Here is a 22,730-nt window from a genome sequence, read left to right on the forward strand (position 1 = left end):
CCAAAAGCAAAGAGAAAATCTCAAAAGCAAGGCAAGAAAAGACAGATTAATTTCAAAGTAGCAACAGCATTAATGATTATTACAGAAATAATGAAAGCCAGAAAACTATGGAATGGCATTTTTTTTATAACATACTGAGAAAATATATATCAGCAAAAGTAGAATTCCGGATTCAGGAAACATGTCTCTTAAAATGGAAAGTTCATAAAAATACAAAAGGACAGAATCTATTATCAGTAGACCCACGTTGAAGAAACACTCGATAAATTTCTTCAGGCAGAAGAAAGATAATAAAGAAAAGTAAAGAAATTCAGAGAAAATCAAAACACAATATTTTCAAGGGTTAAAATATGCATAGAAATAAAATTCATGACAGTGATAACACAAAAGGAAGGAGGAAGTAAATTAAATTAAAATATAAGGATTCAGCATTATCTGAAAAGTAATAAAAGTGCTGATTTTTTATTAGCCTCTGACAAGTCAAAGATTAATGTAATCTCCAGAGTAATAACAAAAATGATAACAAAAAAGAAACTTACCAGCTAACAGAAGGGAATATTGAAATACTTTTTAAAAACACATGATTTTTCCAAAAGTAGGTAAGAAAATTTAGAAAAGGGTATTGATATGGTTTGGCAGTGCCCCACCCAAATCTCATCTTCAATTGTAGTTCCCATAATCCCCACATGTTGTGGGAGGGACCCAGTGGGAGGTAATTGAATAATGGGGGTGGGCTTTTTTCATGCTGTTCTCATGAGAGTAAATAAGTCTCATGAGATTTGATGGTTTCATAAAGAGCAGTTCCCTTGCACATGCTCTCTTGCCTGATCCTCCTTCATGTCTTTGCTCTTCCTTCGCCTTCCACGATTGTGAAGCCTCCCTAGCCATGTGGAACTGTGAGTCCATTAACCCTCTTTTTTTAATAATTACTCAGTCTTAGGTATTTTTTCACAGCAACATGAAAATGGACTAATACCAATACCAATACCAATCTACTATTGGCACCAGTAGAGTGGGGTGCTGCTGTAAAGATACCCAAAAATGTGGAAGCAACTTTATAATTCAGTAACAGGCAAAGGTTGGAACGGTTTGTGGGGCTCAGAAGAAGACAGAAAAATGTGGGAAACTTTGGAACTTCCTAGAAACTTGTTGAATGGCTTTGACCAAAATGCTGATAGTGATATGGACAATAATATCCAGGCTGAGGTGGTCTCAGATGGAGATAAGGAACTTTTTGGGAACTGGAGTGAAGATCACTCTTTCTATGCAAAGAGACTGGTGGAATTTTGCCCCTGCCCTAGAGATCTGTGGAACTTTGAACTTGAGAGAGATGATTTGATTTAGGGTGTATGGTGGAAGAAATTTCTAAGGGGTAAAGTTTCAAAAGGAAGCAAAGAATAAAAGTTTGAAAAATTTGTAGCCTGACAATGCAATACAATAGAAAAACCCACTGTCTGGGGAGAAATTCAAGCTAGCTGCAGAAATTTGTATAAGTAATGAGGAGCCAAATGATAATCCCCAAGACGATGGGGAAAATGTCTCCAGGACATGTCAGAGACCTTCGCAGCAGCCCCTTCCATCGTAAGCCCAGAGTCCTAAGAGGGAAAAATGGTTTCCTGGCCGAGTCCAGGGGTGGGGAAGGGGCTGCTGTGTGCAGCCTTGGGACTTGGTGCCCTGCATCCCAGCCTCTCTGGCCCATGGCTTCAGAAGGTGCAAGCCCCAAGTCTTGGCAGCTTCCACGTGGTGTTGAGCCTGTGGGTGCACAGAAGTCAAGAATTAAGGTTGGAGAACCTCCACCTAGATTTCAGAGGATGTACGTAAATGCCTGGATGTCCAGGCAGAGGTATGCTGCAGGAGCAGAGCCCCCATGGCAAACTTCTGCTATGGCAGTGCAGAAGGGAAATGTGGGGTTGGAGCCCTCACACAGAGTCCCCACTGGAGCACTGCCTACTGGAGCTATAAGAAGAGGGCCACCACCCTCCAGACCTCAGAGTGGTAGATCCACCAATAGCTTGCATTGTGCACCTGGAAAAGCTGCAGACACTCAATGCCAGCCTGTGAAAGCAGCAAGAAGAGGGGTTGTATCCTGAAAAGCCACAGGAGTGGCTATCCCAGAGAGGCTGGGAGCTGCCCAAGGCCATGGGAGCCCACCTCTTGCATCAGCGTGACCTGGATGTGAGACATGGAGTCAAAAGAGATCATTTTCTAACTTTAAGGTTTAATGACTGCCCTATTGGATTTCAGACTTGCAGGGGGGCCTGTAGCCCCTTGGTTTTGGTCAATTTCTCCCACTTGGAATGGATATATTTACCTAATTCCTGTACCTCCATTGTATCTAGGAAGGAAGTAACTTGCTTTTGATTTTACAGGCTCATAGGCAGAAGGAACTTGCCTTATCTCAGATGAGACTTTGGACTTAGACTTTTGAGTTAATGGTGGAATGAGTTAAGACTTTGGGGGAATGTTGGAAGGGCATGATTGTGTTTTGAATTGTGAAGACATGAGATTTGGGAGGGCCCACGGGTGGAATGATAGGGTTTGGCTGTGCCCCCACCCAAATCCATCTTGAATTGTAGCTCCTATAATCCCCATGTGTTGTGAGAGGGACCTAGTGGGAGGTAATTGAATCACGGAGGTGGGTTTTTCCCAGGCTGTTCTTGTGATAGTGCGTAAGTCTCAAGTCTCATGAGATCTGATGGTTTTATAAAGGGCAGTTCCCCTACACGCGCTCTCTTGCCTGCCACCATGTCAGACGTGCCTTTGCTCCTCCTTTGCCTTCCACTGTGATTGTGAGGCCATGTGGAACTGTGAGTTCATTAAACTTCATTTTCTTTATAAATTACCCAGTCTTGAGTATTTCTTCATAGCAGTATGAAAGTGGACTAATACAGGTACATAATATAGGTTGTTGAAATAAAAGTCAAAACTAAGATAACAGATAGTAAACCAAATGTATAAATAATTTTATTAAAGTTAAATGGAATAAGTACATCAATTACAAGAAAAAGATTGTCAAACTGAATTCATAAGTATGCCTCAATAATGTTTGGCTTACATAGACATACCTTAAATATAAGAGAAAGTTTAAAAGTAAAAAATAAATGTAAAAGAATGTAATGAATAAGCACTAACTGAAAGAAAACTAGTGTGGCTATATGCATATCAAAGACAGTATATTTTAAACTTAAGACACATCACTAGGGATAAAGACTGAGAGTTGTCATGCAATTTAATGATTATTTGTAAAATATAATTATTCTAAATTTGTATGCAGCAAATAATACAACTGCAAAACATATCAAGCAAAATGAGACATAACTAAAGGGAGAAGTGGACAAATATACAATTGCAAAATATTTTAGTACTTCTCCCACAGTAACTGGTAAAAAGAAGTAAATAAATAAAGGAAAAACATAGATGTTCTGTGCATAAAGATTAACAAGCTTGACCTAATTTACATGTATTGATTGTCATGCCAATAACAACAGAATAAACACTCTCTTCAATACTCATAGAAATTTTACCAAAATTGGCCACATGGCAGACTATAAAATATAATTTCTAACAAATTTCAAAGGAATGAAATTATGTGGAATATATTATCTGACCTGGAAGAATTTAAGTATGAAACCATTTTTTTAAGAAGGATGTCATGCGGTAATTTTTTTCTGTACCCAGATGATTTCACTTAGCATAATATCCTCCAGGTTCATCTATGTTATCACAAATGAGAGAATTTATGTCTTTTGTATGGCTGAATGGTATAACACATTTTCTATATGTATTCATTCTCTGATGGACACTTAGTTGAGTCCATATGTTGACCATTGTGAATAATGCTACAACGAACATGAGAGTGCAGATATCTCTTCAACATACTTTTTCTTTTTCTTTGAATATATATTCAGAAGTGAGATTGCTGGAATATATGGTAGTTCCATCATTTTTTAGTTTTTGAGGAACCTCTATACTGTTTTCTATGATGGCTGTACTAATTTACATTCACACTAGCAGTATACAAGGATTTCCTTTGCTCCACATTCTTGCCAACAGTTTTTCCTTTGACTTTTTGATAATAGCAGTTCTAACAGGTGTGAGGTGATGTATTGTTGTGATTTTAATTTGCATTTTTCTGATGATCAGTGCTCATGTGGAATTTAAAAATGTCAAATGTATAGAAGCAGAGAGTAAAATGGTGGTTACCAGTGGCTGGGAGAGGTAGAGAGATAGATGGGAAGATGTTGGTCAAAAGGTACAAAGCTACAGTTAGACAGAAAGAATACTTTCTGCAGATCTATTGTACAGTATGATGACTATAGTTAATAATAATACATTGTATACATACAAATTCCTAAGAGAGTCTATTTTAAATGTCCTCACCACAAAAAAAAAAAAAAGTGGTGTCCTCACATTTTTTTTATGTTAACAAAAAAAATGTTAATTATGTTAACATAATTAACATATATGTTAATTAGCTTGATTTAATTATTCTACAATATATACATATACAAATAATTATATTTTATATACCATAAATATGTATAACTTTTATTTTTCAATTAAAATAAATTAAATTAAAATAAGATAAGGATATTCTCAACATAAGCATTTAATTTAAAATAATTCATAATTTAATAATGCAGAAATCAAAATGGAAAATATCTCAAAGTCAAGGATAATGAATGTACAATATGTCAAACATGTTGAATCCATCTAAAGCAGTGCCTAGAGGGAAATATATAGCCTTAGATGTATTTACTAGAAAGAGAGAAAAGCTTAAAATCTATGAGCAACATATCCATTTCAAGGAGCTAGGAAAATAACAGTAACTAAAATGAACCCAAAATGAAGTAAAATAAATTTTAAAAGCAGAAAATAATGAAATATAAAACAAACATACAACAGAGAAAAATTCACAAAGCCAAAAACTGGTTGTTAGAAAACACTAAGAAAATTGATTCACCTCTAGCAAAGCTGATCAAGAAAAAAACATAACAAAGAATGGCAAAATTAACAAAAATCAGGATTAAAAAAGAAACCACTATAAAACTACATATGTGAAAAAATCCATAGATAATATTGGTAAGCAACTTTGTGACAAATGTTAAGGTTTTGGTGAAATGGGAAAATATTTATAAAAACACAATTTACCAAATCAGATATTCAATAGAAAATAAGAATAGTCCAACACCCATTACAAAAATTAAAACTGGAAATTTAATTTTTAAATCCACAAAGAAATCTCACTAGTGAATTCGAAATATTTAAGAATTCTGCTTCTAGTGAATGTATAAATGGGACACATATCTCAACTGGTGTTATGAGGTCATTATATTATTGATATTAAAACCTGATGAGGACAAGATAAGTAAAGAAAATTACAAATAGTCCAATCTCTTATAAACATGGATGTGAAATTTATAAACAAAATAATAGTAAATAAAATGTAGTGTATATAAAAAGGATAATATATCACTACAAATTTATTTCTGCATTTATTCCATAAAATCATTTTTTAACATGAAAAAATGTAATTAATTTAAGTCACTATGTTAACAACGTAATGCAAGAAAATCATATATCCTTATTAGTAGATGTGGGCAAAGCACTGAACAAATTCACCTCTGCAAACTAGGAGGAAAAAAGGGAATGTCTCAAGCTGATTGTGTATATTTACCAAAAATATAAGAGTAATATCAACCTCATGGTAAAATACTGAATGCTTCCCAATCAAAATCAGGAACAACATGAGGAGGTCCATTATACAGTAATGTTTAGAAAGTCAAGCAAGGCATGATAGCACATTCCTTGTAATCCCAGCTACTTAGGAGGCTGAAGTACTTGAGCCCAGGAGTTTGGACAACATAGTGAGACTCCCATCTCAAAAACAAACAGACAATAAAAAGAAAGTCATAGTCAGTACATAAAACAAGAAAAAGAAAAATACACACATTTTCAAAAAGAAGAAAAGTAAGTTCCATTTTTCGCAGAAGACATGATTATGTAAAAATAAAAACATTATTAATCAAAAGTAAACTACAAACTATTAGAATCAATAAGGCCATTAGATAGAAGGCCAATATAAGGTGTAAGGTGAACCAAATAAAATTGCCTTTTTTTTTTTGCGGGTCAAAAAAAGGTTGACTGTCATCAATTTCACATGGCTTAATCCAATAAAAAAAAAATTGTGTTTTTATGTCATCAAAGCAATTAAAACATGAAATAGAAAAAGTCTCCATTTGCAACAGCATCAAAAAACACCAAATTACCTAACAGTAAATCTAATGAAATTATGTAAAAGACCTCCTCAGAGAAAATTACATTCAGAGAAATACTAAGTTTTAATAAATGGAAGAATAAGAAAGCCTATTATTATAAAATGCCAACTTTCTAAAAATCGTCCTACTTGTAACGGTAAAACCAATCAAAACTCCAACAAGTAATTTTTATAAAAATTTATAAGCTGATTCTAAAATCTATAAGAAAATGCAGGCTGGGCACTGTGGCTCATGCCTGTAATCCCAGCACTTTGGGAGGCCGAGGCAGGTGGATCATGAGGTTAGGAGATGGAGACCATCCTGGCCAACATGATGACACCCCATCTCTAATAAAAATACAAAAATTAGATGGGTGGGGTGGTGCGTGCCTGTAATCCCAGCTACGTGGGAGGCTGAGGCAGGAGAATCACTTGAACCAGGGAGTCGGAGGTTGCAGTGAGCCGAGATCGCGCCACTGCACTCCAGCTTGGCGACAGAACAAGACTCCGTCTCAAAAAAAAAAAAAAAAAAAACAGAAAAAAGAAAAAGAAAAAGAAAATGCAAAAGAATAACCAATTCAAGCTTGAAGAATAAGAGCAAAATTATGGGCCTTGCATTACCAAAGGCTTCTTTTGAAACTATAAGTGGCCGTGTGCGGTGGCTCATGCCTGTAATCCCAGCACTTTGGGAGGCCGAGGCAGGTGGATCATGAGATCAGGAGTTCCAGACCAGCCTGGCCAATATGGTGAAACCCCATCTCTATTAAAAATACAAAAATTAGCCAAGCGTGGTGGCGCATGCCTGTAATCCCAGCTACTCGGGAGGCTGGGGCACGAGAATCACTTGAACCTGGGAGGCAGGGGTTGCAGTGAGCTGAGATTGCACCACTGCACTATGGCCTGGGCAACAGAGCAAGACTTACTCTCAAAAAATAAAAAGAAAAGAAAAGAAACTACAAGCATAGCAAGTATAGCCTGAAATGTAAATGTTTTTCAGTGTTGCATTGGCCCAAGGAAATACAAATAAACCAATGTAACAAATTAGAGGTTAGAAATAGGCCAACAGTATATGTGGTCCATTTAAGCTGATACTAAAGAGTAGTGAAATATAATACTTGGTCAATTGGATATCTAAGTGGACAAAATGAAATTTGGCCCTCTAATCACACTATTATAAAAATCAACTAGATTTATATGTGTATAGATACAAATGTAAAACTTATAATATAAAAGAATATCTTCATAATTTGAGTTAGGTTACTGTCTCTTGAACAGAACACAAAAAGCACTAACCATAAATGTATACATTAATAAACTTAGACACATTAAAATAAGAACTTTATTCATCAAAAAGACTGAAAATACGAACTGCATAGTGGTAGATAATGTTTTTAATACACATATTCTAATAGTGTTATATTTAGAATATATGAATAAATTTACAAATCAAAAAATAATCCAATAAAAATGGTTAAAATACATGAATAAGCTCTCCATAAAAAATGATTATGCACATGCCATATATATATATATATATATATAAATAATTTGGAAAATATATTAGTCATCAGGGAAATGAAAATAAGAACCACAACAAAATACAACTAACTACACACACATCCATACCATTATGGCTAACATTACAATACTAAAAAGACTTAGTGTTATAATAGAAAGGCTGTGAAGCAAATAGGGCTCTCGTACCTAGCTTATGAGATTGTATATGTGGAAAATAGCCTATCACTCAGCAATTCCACTCCTAATATGTAAGTGCATATGTCCAACAAAAAACATGAACAAGAATGTTCGCAAAAATACTATTACAAAACGCTTTAACCAGAGTCAATCCAACCGTACATCAATAGGAGAATGAGTAAATATGTTGTGGGAGACTCACACAAAGTAATACAGTTGACCCTTGAACATCTAGGGGATTGGGGCACAGATCTCTCATGTAGTCAAATCCACATACAACTTTTAACCCAAAACTTAACTACTAACACCCTACTAGTCACCAGAAGTCTTACCAATAGCATGAACAAGTATTTTGTACATTATATGTACTATACACTGTATTCTTACAATAAAGTAAGCTAGAAAAAAAGAAAATATTATTAAGGAAATCATAAGAAAGAGAAAATATGTGTGCTATTCATTAAGTGGAAGTGAATTATTATAAAGGTCTTCATCCTCATCCTCTTCACCCTAAGTAGGCTGAGGAGAAAGAAGGAAAGGAGGGGTTGGCCTTGCTGTCTTAGGGGTAGCAGAAGCAGAAGAAGGGTAAGAGGTGGAAGAGGAGGCAGGAGAAGCAGGCACACTTAGTGTAACTTTACAGAAATAAATGATAATTTCTGTCTGACATGTTTGCTTTTTCATTAACCTAAAAATGTTTCTATATGGTACCAATCCTTCTTCCACCATTTGCTTCAGTTTCAGTGCCTGTATCATAGAAAGGACCATGTCATGAAAGAAATCAGAAGCAGTCTTGAATAATCAGAACTCTTTTGCCAAACTGTTTAATGTTAATTTGTTTTCTAGCACTGCTTCTTCTATGTCTTCTTCCTCATCATCTAGCACTGATTTGGAAGCAATCATTTTCATCATTATCTTCTGTGAATTCCTCTGGCATGGTGTCTATTAGCTCTTGAATTTCTTCAAGATCTACGTCTTGATGCACTTCACAACCTATCTTTTTGCCCATATTCACAACCTTTTCCATTATTCCCTTGATTAACTCTGTCATAAATCCTGTGAATTCATGCACATTTGAACACAGTTTTCTCCAGTATGAATTTATTGTTCCAGGCTTAATGGCTTTCATGGCTTTTTCTATAACAACAATGGTATTTTCAATGGTGTAATCCTTCCAGACTTTCAGGAGGTTCTCTCTTTCAGGGTCCTCTTCCATAGTGTTAACAATCCTTTTCACAGAATACCTTGTGTAAGTAGCCTTAAAGATCCTTATGACCCCCTAATCTAGAGGCTGAATTAGAGATTGAAGCTGAAAGTTAATAAAATTGAATGGGAAAATAACAACTTTAAAGGAACTTCAAAAAATCTAATTTGCATTTTTATTCAATAACATTGGAGTTTTGTGATAACACTACCATAAATCTCAGGTTTCCACAGATGTCAATTTTATTATTAAATACTCTAAGACTAGCCCAAAGTTGTACAATAAAAATAATCTCACCTTTAAACAAGGAATTCTACTGGGGGAACCCACCCCCAATATTTCAATGTAGGTTCTTTCTATTTTCCCTAAGTGTCAGCCAGCTGAGAAAGAGAAAGAGTACAAAGAGAGGAATTTTACAGCTGGGCCTCCGGGGGTGACATCACATATCAGTAGGACCATGATGCCCACCTGAGCCACAAAACCAGCAGGTTTTTATTAAGGACTTCAAAAGGGGAGGGGACGTATGAACAGGGAGTAGGTCACAAAGATCACATGCTTCAAAGAGTAAAAAGGAGAACAAAGATCACATGCTTCTGAGGCCAATAAAGATCACAAGGCAAAGGGCAAAGCAAAGATCACAAGGCAAAGGGCGAAATCAAAAACTCCTGATAAGGGTCTATGTTAATCTGTGCATGTATTGTCTTGATAAACATCTTAAACAACAGAAAACAGGGCTCGAGAGCAGAGAACCGGTCTGACCTCAAATTCACCAGCAGCCGTTTATAGACCTCCCCCCAGGAATGCATTCCTTCACCAGGGTATTAATTATTAATATTCCTTGATGGGAAAAGAATTTAGCAGTATCTTCCCTACTTGCACGTCCACTTATAGGCTCTCTAAAAGAAGAAAAATATGGTTCTATTCTGCCCAATCCCACAGGCAGTCAGACCCTATGATTGTCTTCCCTTGTTCCCTGAAAATCGCTGTTATTCTGTTCTTTTTCAAGGTGCACTGATTTCATATTGTTCAAACACACATGTTTTATAATCAATTTGTATAGTTAACACAATTATAGCCGTCCTGAGGTGACGTACATCCTCAGCTTACAAAGATAACAGGATTAAGAGATTAAAGTAAGACAGGCATAAGAAATTATAAGAGTATTATTTGGGAACTGATAAATGTCCATGAAATCTTCACAATTTATGTTCAGAGACTGCAGTAAAGACAGGCATAAGAAATTATAAAAGTATTAATTTTGGGAACTGATATGTGTCCATATTAAAATGAAATCTTTATAATTTATGTTCCTCTGCTGTGGCTCTAGCCATTCCCTCCATTCGGGGTCCCTGACTTCTGGCAACAGCATTCCAATTTAAAGTTTTTAAGGTTAGCTTTTAAAGGTAGTTAGTTTTATCTTTCAAAAAAATGTTTTGTATTTGATCCAAAATGAAGGCCTTACCTTACCTAAATTATTATTTTTTTCTCAAAAAAATTGAGGGAAAATGCAAGTCTTAGAGATAATGAGATTCAATTATCCAAGATGCAGAAAGAAACAACAAAAAGACAATGTTAAGCACAGGAGGTAACAAGGAGCAAATGAGAAAGGGAATGGTGATTTAAAAAAAAAAAAAGATAAAAATTTGCTAGTAAAACTAGTATATGTCAAAAAATTCAAATACTTTTTAAAAAGTGGCAAGGTCTAAAAAAGTAAAATCCACAGTGAAAAGTGAGACAACTGACAATACTGTCAGTTGTGATTCACTTGAAAAGAAGCTCAAATAGAAAAAGTTGAATTTATTCTTTTGCTTAAAAATATGATCAATTATATAAAATATCTCCAGACACCCAGCTCAAGAGGCAAACAAACACTGAAGAAATATTCCATGCCATTTTTTGAAGTTCCCTACAGTTTCAAAACTCTAAGAGAAGGGTATTATCAGTCCGAAACTAGGTTTCTACATAGCAATGATTAATCTTTTCTTAAACTAACTGTGGGTCTGCAGATCAAATCATGAACCAATAAACCAGGCTGAAGATGAGTGAAATCATTCATCAAATAGCAGCCTCCATCTCTGCATTCCTTTGACAAGAGACTTTGCAACTGACAGCAGACTTACAAATACTAACTCGCCTGATACACTGGCCAAATAGACATACAAGGTTGATCGAGAGTGGCTTGAAACATATGAAAATGGCTCATAGGAAACTAAAAGGGAATTCTGAAGCCTCCTTAGGTATTCTGTTACTTGCTCATTCATGCCTCTTGCAATACTTTTGATTTTCTCCGTACTGCTCATCCATACTGACAGTTCAGCCTTTTAAAGCATGAGTACAATCAAGAAACCCACAAACACCTACCCAGCTCCAAATATTTTTTTTCTGATCCTTGCCTACACAGGATAATCCTCAAGTTATTTATTCTCTATTTCCCTCCCACATCAGGGTGTTTAAAGGTCTCTATGCCAAACAGAACCATTACCGTGGGAAGAAGGAAGAGAGTGGTCTGATATTCTCTCAAAGAAACAATGGGGGAAAAGGTATGTCAGACCCTTGCCCAACATATTTTGCTGAGCTGAAGACCCTTAACCCACTCACACAATTCAATGATGGTTCAATGGGCCTAAATGAGAGATATCCAAGTGGGAGGACTCAGAACTTGCAGGAGCTTGGAAGATCAAGTTTTACCACAAAAAATCCAGTATATAAGGAGCAATATAAAAGGAACAAGCAAAAAAATGAAGAGGATCTTTGACTTTTGAGACAGGACCACCTATGTTAATAGAGTCTCCGGGATTTTATGAAAAGGAAGTTTTCACTATAAGTCTTTGAGAAAAAAGGTATTGTCCAACTTCCTGGGGGAATAAGACTTCTAAGAGCGCAGGACAAGTGATGATTGTTTCTGATTAATAGCAATTATGTCAGGAAGAAGTCTACCTGATCTAGGTGTTAAAATAACCACCTCCTCTCTTTCAATGCATAAAACTTTAGAGGGAGTAGAGGCTTCCAAGTAGCCTGTCCTTGAGCTGACTTTTTAACCCTGACCTCAGATTCTCTCATATCCCTACTCAATATCTATTCTCCTACAAATTGTGTACAAAATTACCAGTCTATACAAATCTTTGCTTGTTTCTGGTATACCATAATGCTGGTTTTCACTCAGGTTCTGAGGTCACTGGCTTCAGAAAAAAGAATTACTATGAGTGAATTTTGGGGTGGAAGTAGCCCATGGACTATAAGCTCAGAAGTTACAGACCCTAGCTAGACTGGATCTCACATTAGCCAGGCAGGATGAAAGGACTGGGAGAGAGGGATAGGAATTTGTTAATAAGCATATATATTTCAGATGAAGCAAGGAAGTCTACAGACTTAAAAGGTCAATGAGCCTATGAGTGGGCATTGCCTGAGGATGTGAGGCCTTTCCTCAAGACAGATTTTCTTTCTCATTCCTTCCCAGCCACAGTGGAGGTTAGAAAGATATCTACTAACACAAAACACTTTCTCTGCTCCATCTGCCTCAATGGTGTTGTGATAATTAAAAATGCCATGTGCCAGTAACCCTACTCCCAATAGAAAACTCATATTTGCCAAGCAAGAGCTCAGAGACTATATATCCTTTCCATTCCCTCTCACTTCTCCTCACTTCTCAATCTTCTGTGATGCCTCATTACTGTCCTTCCACTTAAAGAATGTCCCTCCAATGCCAGCTAAGAAGTCAGAACAAATACATGTTGATTTTTACATCTACAGTCCAATGGTGTTCTCTCTGTGATTAAATCAATCATTATGTATTTTTCTGAGATTCTGCAATGTGTTTAATCAATCTCTAAGAACTTTAGAATTATCATGCACCTGTTCCAAGTTAGACTGTGTGCAACTTGAAGGAAGGAGCCAAGACCTATACACAAATAAAATAACTAATAGAAGACTTTATACAGAATCTTAGAGGTATACAGTACAAGTTCAATAGGATTTTAGAAGAAGTCTGTCAAAAAGGATTATAGTTCTCAAGGAAATATTTGTGAAGAAAATACAATTTTTGAGTTATTTTTAACAAGCATTCATTTTGATCACAAAAGTAATAGATACAACTTAAATATTCAAGAAATACATAAATACAAGAAAAGGTAAACTTTGTCCCCAAGATCACACACTTCAGAAATAACTACTGTTAAAAATATGGTTTCTACTCTTCTGCCTTTTTTCCTTACAGTGTACACATACCATATTTTACCTCCACTACAATTCTCTTTCTATTCATGGTATGCCTTTATCATGTTTCCTCACCAGGACACATAGCTGCTTCCCATTTTTAAATCTTTCTATAAGATATGCCATAGTATAGATATACGTAGGAGGAAATTTTGGGTTCAAACAGATCAGGGGGAAGGTGACAGAATTTTGGGGGAAAGAGACAGAGAGAAAAGGACTGATCTTAGCATAGTCCTAGGATAGTTAGAAAATGACCATCAAACTAGAGGGAATAGTCAATGTGAGGGTGGACAAGGAGCCAGATAATAGAAGGTCTTGAAATCAAGCAAAGAATTTTAGATTTGGCAGAAAATAGAGATTCAATGAGGCCTTTTAACTCTGGGAAACTACCCTACTTTAATGCACCATGTTTGCGTGGTAAACTCACAGGTGAGCTGTTACCAGCATTAGGTAACTGAACTTTGTTCACATATCAAAATATAAAATACATGTTTAAAGAGTAAATTATTTTAGGGCCCATTGTATTTACATTGTGATAGTGCAATAGAAGGAACTGAACTTAGCAGGTATAATTTGTTAAAACCCATAGCTAGATATCAGATGGTGCATCCTTCTGTGGGCCCAAGAAAGTAGATTTAAAGTGTGCGACTGGCACTGGTAAAACTGCTAGTCATAGCCCTTGTCTTGAGTTCCCTCCCTAAATCTGCATCTGGCAGATCTTACCTTTTCTTTTTTCTTTCAACAAATAACTGAGGTGATTCCCTGGCATGTTCCATTTAAAGCCAACTGACTCCGATTGGCTGGGTTGGTGACTGTGCTTTGGAAGATGAGAAATGGAAGCAAAAGTCTCCCAGTTCCTGCTGTGACTCAGTCCATACACTGAGCATCGTCCTCAGCTCAAGAAAAATAAGAATGGCCTAGAAGTATAAAAACTCACACTTTTTTTGGTATATATCTGTATAACTGGAATCTTTAAATTGCTAATTATTCTCATACTATATGTGCAGTTTAAAGCACTTTTTAAAAATAAAAGATAAATTTATAAAATCAAAGTATTCATTCTTTGCCTCTCAGCAGACTTTTTCTCTGAGTGTAAATCCTGTCTCTTTCCCCCATAATGGCAACCTCTGCTATATGAACTCTAGTTTAATGATTTGGACTGACTTGCTGGGGGGCGAATAATGAACATTTTTTTTCTATTTCTCATTATAAGTGCTAGAGTCAGAGGCCATGGGTTTACTGTAATGAAGTTATCAATTTAACTGGATCAGAAAATGAGAACAATAAAAATTAGCAAATACATTTTCTTTCTATTACCAAATCTTTTGTCAGGCCTCTTTGACTAGTTTCTGACCCATGTTCCCGCCTGGCTCCATTGATGTGCCCACTCTTGAGTGATGTCTACTCAAGGTCACTGTAACTGCTTTGAAATTCAGTCTGGGGAACTACATGACTCCAGCAGAGGAGTTGGGCCTAGTATCTGGTTCAAACACTTGTAAACGCTAGGCAACTGTAAATGATGTGGCAGATTTGTTCAAATTTATACAACCAATATTTGCTGTGAACACTGGAAATACAACAGTGAACAAATAGAAAATCCTCTTTCCTCCATGAAGTTTGTATTCTAATTGAAGATGAAAATTTTAATTTCAAAGGGGTTTCCTTCTTTAAACTGAGATTTTTTGCTCTTAGATCTTACTCAGTGAGGAACCTAGGATATATATCTCCATTAAACATCAGATATTTCTCCAAAGGATAGACTCCAAAGGCTTCTGGGTAGATGAAAAGAACACCTTTCCCCTTGAAGTCTTCCTAGGTAAGAGGCTTAGATAAGATTTTTACTGCAGTTCCAAAAGCATCCAACCTTGAGGTGCCCATGATAAAAGAATTCACTGATTAAAGCAGCCACTGCCAAAGCAACAACAGCACCCTTGAGATTGCTCTTGGTACCATAACCAATGCAGTTTGACTTTTTCTGCTTGTCTTAAATCTTATGTACATGATACAAATATTGATAATTATCTGCCCTTAGGTATAGAATAACCCTTCTTCATCACTCTTTTCTATAGTGGCCAAAACCACTTTCCTAATACTGAATTTATAGTAAACTTAGCTAGCTGAGAGGGCAGAGAGGGCTTGAGAAGACTATCAGCCCTGATACCTTTTGCACTCTTTGTATCTCCAGAGTAGCAGTATATAAACCTGTCAGTGTTTCTCCTCAGGATTGATATGTTTTCAAAGCATGTGTTGATAAATGGTTCTCCTGACCTAGGATGCCATGGTGAGGGCTTTCTTTATTACAGACCTAAGGAAAGTAAAGAAATAGTGTTAGAGCCAGGCATGGTGGCAAGAACCTGTAGTCCTGGCTACTCAGGAGACTGAGGTAGGAGGATTGCTTGAGTCCCGGAGTTTGAGGCTACAGTGAGAAATGATCACTCCACTGCACTCCAGCCTGGGTGATAAAGTGAGACTTGTCTCTAAATAAATAAGTAAACAAATGAATAAATAAATGTTTAAAAAAGAAATAGTGTTGGGTCTCAGAAAATTATCCAAATGGAATGGAAATAATACCAAAACATAAAGCTCTTTGGTGATTAGGACTTAATATTAGCCACTGAAACACACACACACACACACACACACACTCACACATCACACCTCACTGGTCTTTTTCTCCTAAGGCTGTTAAATAAAAAATATGAAGCAATATTTTGTATTGGCATTCTCCTAAGACCCATATGAAAGTTTAAGCACTTGCATACCATTGGCTAAACTACATTATCTTGATTAAGAAAAAAAATTGAATACATTAGAACATTCCTTTGGCAAAATCACATAAGCTAATACAAAATTATTTTTGATCAGTTATGTGCATTATAAGTAAAACGTCCTTACCATCTGAAACTTGAACATTAATAAGCTTCTACCACCTATTTTTTCTAAAGGGACAAAAAAACAAATTAAATTTAGAGATAAATTATCTGAGATTACTAAGAGAATTTAGAAAGACAATTAGATTCAAAATTAATATTCAAAACCCAATGCAAGTCTCAATTCCAGTATGAAGAAAAGAGGGCCTAACAAATTGATCATCTTGCAAATAACAGCTATAAACTCAGGGCAAAATACAAAAACCAACTACAGGAAGCCTCTAGAGATTAAAAAAGACGCAGTTTGGAAAGAAAACAAAAATTGGAGCAAGTGATTAGCATAAATTGATTCCAATTTTTCATGTGGTTTTTCCTTTAGGGTAGCTAAAACCCCAATGGAAAGCTCACCATGTTCCTAACCAGAGTAACCAGGAAAAGAAACCTAGGGAACCCAGGGCTACCAGAGAGTGAGGGACAAACCCTAGAAGAGAGAAATTCATAGAAATATAACCCAAAATTTTATGTTTAAACTGTTAAGATGCCTGACTGACCTCTCAAACACTTGTTCATGCACATAACCTGAAAGCCTCTTAACAACTCAGGTTTAAAGAATTGAATTGAGATCTGAGCTACTACCCACCAAAGGCATGATCATTTGCATTTTGAATCTAGCCAAGTTAATTATATGCTGTATGATTTGTTAAGGCTACCATAACAAAGTTTCACAGAATGGGCGGCTTAAATAATAGAAATTTACTTTCTCACAATTCTGGAAGCCAGAAGTCTGAGATCAAGATGTTAAAAGGATGAGTATCTTCTGAGGCGTCTCTCCGCAGTTTATAAATAGCCATCTTCTCCCTGTATCTTCACCTGGTCTTTACTGTTTATGTCTGTGTCTAAATTTTCTATTCTTATAAAGGCATAAATTATAATGGATAATGGCGCACCATGAAGACCTCATTTTAACTGAATTCCTTCTTTAAAGACTCCATCTCCAAATAGAATCACATTGTGATGTGGGGACAGTTGGGACTTCAACATATATATTGGGAGTGCAGGAGCAGTTCAGTCTATAATGTCTGCTAAAACATTTAAGTTTTCACAGCAATGTAACAAAATCCAGAATCTCCACAACAACATTCACAATGTCAATTGTATACAACAAAATCACTTGAAGAGCGAATAAAATGTAACATAATCTCAAGAGAAATCAATCAGCAGATGCCTGTCTCAAAGTAACCCAAGTGTTAAAAATTATGAGATAAAGACTTTAAAACAGCTATTATAACTGTGCTGAGTGAGAACAACAAAATATTCTTATAATAAATAATAAAGGATATCTCCACAGAGAAATATATATCACACCAAATGAATATAAAACATTGCATTTATTTCTATCAACAACTAGAATAGTGTGATGCCTCCAGCTGGAGGCATCACACTACCTGACTTCAAACTATACTACAAGGCTACAGTAACCAAAACAGCATGGTACTGGTACCAAAACAGAGATATAGATCAATGGAACAGAACAGAGCCCTCAGAAATAATGCCACATATCTACAACTATCTGATCTTTGACAAACCTGACAAAAACAAGAAATGGGGAAAGGATTCCTTATTTAATAAATGGTGCTGGGAAAACTGGCTAGCCATATGTAGAAAGCTGAAACTGGATCCCTTCCTTACACTTTATACAAAAATCAATTCAAGATGGATTAAAGACTTAAATGTTAGACCTAAAACCATAAAAACCCTAGAAGAAAACCTAGGCATTACCATTCAGGACATAGGCATGGGCAAGGACTTCATGTCTAAAACACCAAAAGCAATGGCAACAAAAGCCAAAATTGACAAATGGGATCTAATTAAACTAAAGAGCTTCTGCACAGCAAAGGAAACTACCATCAGAGTGAACAGGCAACCTACAAAATGGGAGAAAATTTTCGCAACCCACTCATCTGACAAAGGGCTAATATCCAGAATCTACAATGAACTCCAACAAATTTACAAGAAAAAAACAAACAACCCCATCAAAAAGTGGGCGAAGGACATGAACAGACACTTCTCAAAAGAAGACATTTATGCAGCCAAAAAACACATGAAAAAGTGCTCACCATCACTGGCCATCAGAGAAATGCAAATCAAAACCACAATGAGATACCATCTCACACCAGTTAGAATGGCAATCATTAAAAAGTCAGGAAACAACAGGTGCTGGAGAGGATGTGGAGAAATAGGAACACTTTTACACTGTTGGTGGGACTGTAAACTAGTTCAACCCTTGTGGAAGTCAGTGTGGCGATTCCTCAGGGATCTAGAACTAGAAATTCCATTTGACCCAGCCATCCCATTACTGGGTATATACCCAAAGGACTATAAATCATGCTGCTATAAAGACACATGCACACGTATGTTTATTGCAGCATTATTCACAACAGCAAAGACTTGGAACCAACCCAAATGTCCAACAATGATAGACTGGATTAAGAAAATGTGGCACATATACACCATGGAATACTATGCAGCCACAAAAAATGATGAGTTCATGTCCTTTATAGGGACATGGATGAAATTGGAAATCATCATTCTCAGTAAACTATCGCAAGAACAAAAAACCAAACACCGCATATTCTCACTCATAGGTGGGAATTGAACAATGAGAACACATGGACACAGGAAGGGGAACATCACACTTCGGGGACTGTTGTGGGGTGGGGGGAGGGGGGAGGGATAGCATTGGGAGATATACCTAATGCTAGATGACGAGTTGGTGGGTGCAGCGCACCAGCATGGCACATGTATACATATGTAACTTATCTGCACGTTGCGCATATGTACCATAGAGCCTAAAGTATAATAATAATAATAATAATAATAATAATAATAATAATAAAAAGAAAAAAAAACAACTAGAATATGAAAATTTTAAAGAGTGAATTAGTCTCAAAATATATATACAGTAGGAGCAGTTTAACAAAATATGTATAAAAACTTAAGGTGAAAGACTCATAAAACTTTGAAGAGATATAGTCAAAGACCAAGAAAAATGAAATATCATGTTCATGAATTTGAAGTTTCACTATTGTAAAACTGACAACTGTTCCAGAATTTTTTTCCCTTTATTTTTCGTTAAGTAATAATTGTAAACTAAAGATGACAATGATAAGATACAGAGTAATATTGCCATATATGTATATAATATGTAAAGATCAAATCAGGGTAATTAGCATATACATCACCTCAAAAATTTATCATTTCTTTGTGTTGAGAATATTCAAAATCCTCTCTTCTTCTCCTTTGAAAATAAGCAATAAATTACTGTTAATCATATTCATTCTACAGTGCTGCAGAACACAGGAACTCATTTCACCTATTTAACTGTAATTTCGTATCCCATACCAACCATCCCTCCCAACTACCCTTCCCAGTTTCCAATAGCCACTTTTCTACTCTCTGGTTCCATTACCTCCAACTTTGTTTAACTTCCACATATGAGTGAGAACATGTGGAATTTATCTTTCTACGCTGGACTTATGTTGCTTAACATAAATATCCTCTAGTCTTATTCAGGTTGCCACGAATGGCAGGATTTCAACTTTTTATGACTGAATAGTATTCCATTATGTATATATACCATATTTTCTTTATTCATTTGTCTGTGGATGAACACTTAGGTTGATTCAATATCTTAGCTATTGTGAATAGTGCTACAATAAACATGAGGGAACAAGTATCCCTTTGATATACTGATTTCTATTCTTTTGGGTAAATATCCAGTAGTGAAATTGTTGGATGATATGGTAGTTCAATTTTTAGCTTTGAGAACCCTCCATAGTGATTTCCATAATAGCTGTACTAATTTACATTCCCACCAACAGTGTATAAGAGTGGCAGGTGCCTATAGTCCCAGCTACTCAAGAGGCTGAGGCAGAAAAATCAGTTGAACCCAGGAGGTGGAGGTTGCAGCGAGCACCACTGCACTCCAGCCCGGCGACAGAGTGAGACTCCGTCTCAAAAACAAAAAACAACGACAACAAAAAGAGTTTCCTTTTTCTGCACCCTTGCCAGCATTTATTTTTTGTCTCATAATAATAGTCATTCTAACTAGGGTAAGATGATATTTCACTGTGGTTTTGATTTACATTTCACTGATGATTAGTAACTGAGCATTTTTTCATATATTTTTGCCCGCTTGTATATTTTCTTTTGAGAAATGCTATTCAGATTCTTTGCCCAATTTTTAATTGGATTGTTTGTGTTTTGCTGGTCAGTTATTTAAATTCTCTGTATATACCCTGGATATTACTCCCTTTTCAAATAAATAGCTTGGAAATATTTTCTCCTGTTCTCCAGGTTGTCTCTTCACTCTCTTGATTGTGCACTTTGCAGTGAAGAAGCTTTTTAGTTTAATACAGTCCCATTTGTCTATTTTTTTTGTATTGCCATTGCTTTTGAAATCTTAGCCATGAAATCTTTGCCTAGACCAATGTCCTAAATCAATTCTCCTATGTTTTCTTCTAATAATTTTATAGTCTTAGGTCTTACATTTAAGTCTTTAATCCAACTTGAGTTTATTTTTGCATATGGTAAGAGATAGGAGTCTAGTTTTCTTCTTCTGCATATTGATTTCTACGATCAGAACACTACTGATTTCTGCATGCTGACATTTTATTGTCCAACTTTACCAAATTTCGTTATCAGTTCTAAGAGTTTTTTGGTGGGGTCTTTAGAATTTTCTAGATTAAATTTATGTCATCTGAAAAAAAGGGACAATTTCACTTCCTCTTTACTCATTTGGATGTCTTTTCTTTCTTCTGCCTGATTTCTCTTGCTAGGACTTCCAGTACTATGTTGAATAGGAGTGATGAAAACAGGCATTCTTAATTCCAGTTTGGAGAAGAAAGGCTTTCAGCTTTTCCTCATTCAATATGACGTTAGCTGTGGGTTTGTAATATACGAACTTTATTATTTTGAGATATGTGCCCTCTATGAGGTTTGTAATATATGAGCTTTATTGTGTTGAGGTATGTGCCTTCTATGGAGTTTGTAATATATGAGCTTTATTATGTTGAGATATGTGCCTTCTATGCCTAATTTCCCACAGTTTTTATAAAGGGATGAGGAATTTCAACAAATGTTTTTTCTGCAACTATTGAGATAATGATATGGTTTGTGTACTTCATTCTGTTGATGTGTTGTATCACGTTTATTGATTTGTACATGTTAAATTATCCTTGCTCCCCTGGGATAAATCCCACTTGATTATGATGTGTTATCTTTTTGACATGTTGTTGGATTCGGTTTACTAGAATTTTTGTTGAGACTGTTTGGTTCTACATTAATCATGGACTTAGCCCATAGTTTGTTGTTATTGTTGTGTCCTTGTCTAATTTGCTATCAGGGATATTCCGGCCTCATAGAATGACTTAGGAAGAATTCCCTCCTCTTAAAATTTTTGAAATAGTTTGACAAAAATTGGTGTTAGTTCTTCATTAAAAGTTTCAGCAATAAAGTCATCCAGTCCTGGGCTTTATTTAACTTGGGTCTCTTTATTACTGATTCAATCATGTTACTCATTATTAATCTGTTCAAGTTTTCTATTTCTTCCTGGTTCAATCTTAGGAGGGACTATGTGTCCAGGAATTTATTCATTTCATTTGTTATTGTATAGTTGTTCATAATAGTTTCTGATGATTCTTTGTATTTCTATGGTTTCAATTTTAATGTCTCTTTAATTCCTGGTTTTATTTATTGGAGTCTTCCCTTTTTTCCCCTTAGTTAGTCTAGCTAGCAGATTATTAATTTTGTTACCTTTTTTAAAAAATTAACTTTTCATTTCATAGATCCCTTGCACTTTTTAATCTCTGTTTCGTTTAGTTTTTCTCTGATCTTTATTATTTCTTTTCTTCTACTACTTTGGGCTGGTTTGATCTTGCTTTTCTAGGTCTTTGAGGTGCATCATTAGGTTGTTGATTTGAAATCTTCCTACTCGGGGGATTACCGGGCAAGATTACTGAATAGGAACAGCTCTGGTCTTTAGCTCTCAGTGAGACCAATGCAGAAGGTGGGTGATTTCTGGAATTCTAACTGAGGTACCCGGTTCAACTCATTGGAACTGATTCAACAGTGGGTGCAGCCCACGGAGGATGAGTAGAAGCAGGGTGTGCGTCGCCTCACCCAGGAAATGCAAGGGATCAGGTAACTCCCTTCCCTAGCCAAGGGAAGCCATGAGGGACTGTGCTGTGAGGGACAGTGCTAACCGTCCCATGTACTACTCTTTTCCCACAGTCTTCACAACCCGGAGACCAGGAGATTGCCTTGGGTGCCTACAGACCAAGGCCCTGGGTTTCAAACACAAAACTTGGCAGCTGTCTGGGCAGACACAGAGCTAGCAGCAGGAGTTTTTTGTTTTGTTTTTTTTGTACCCCAGCGGCACCTGGAATGCCAGCAAGACAGAACCATTCACTCTGCTGGAAAGTGGGCTGAACCAGGG

Source organism: Pongo abelii, chromosome 8 (genome assembly GCF_028885655.2).
Source record: "Pongo abelii isolate AG06213 chromosome 8, NHGRI_mPonAbe1-v2.0_pri, whole genome shotgun sequence".
Classification (NCBI taxonomy): domain Eukaryota; kingdom Metazoa; phylum Chordata; class Mammalia; order Primates; family Hominidae; genus Pongo; species Pongo abelii.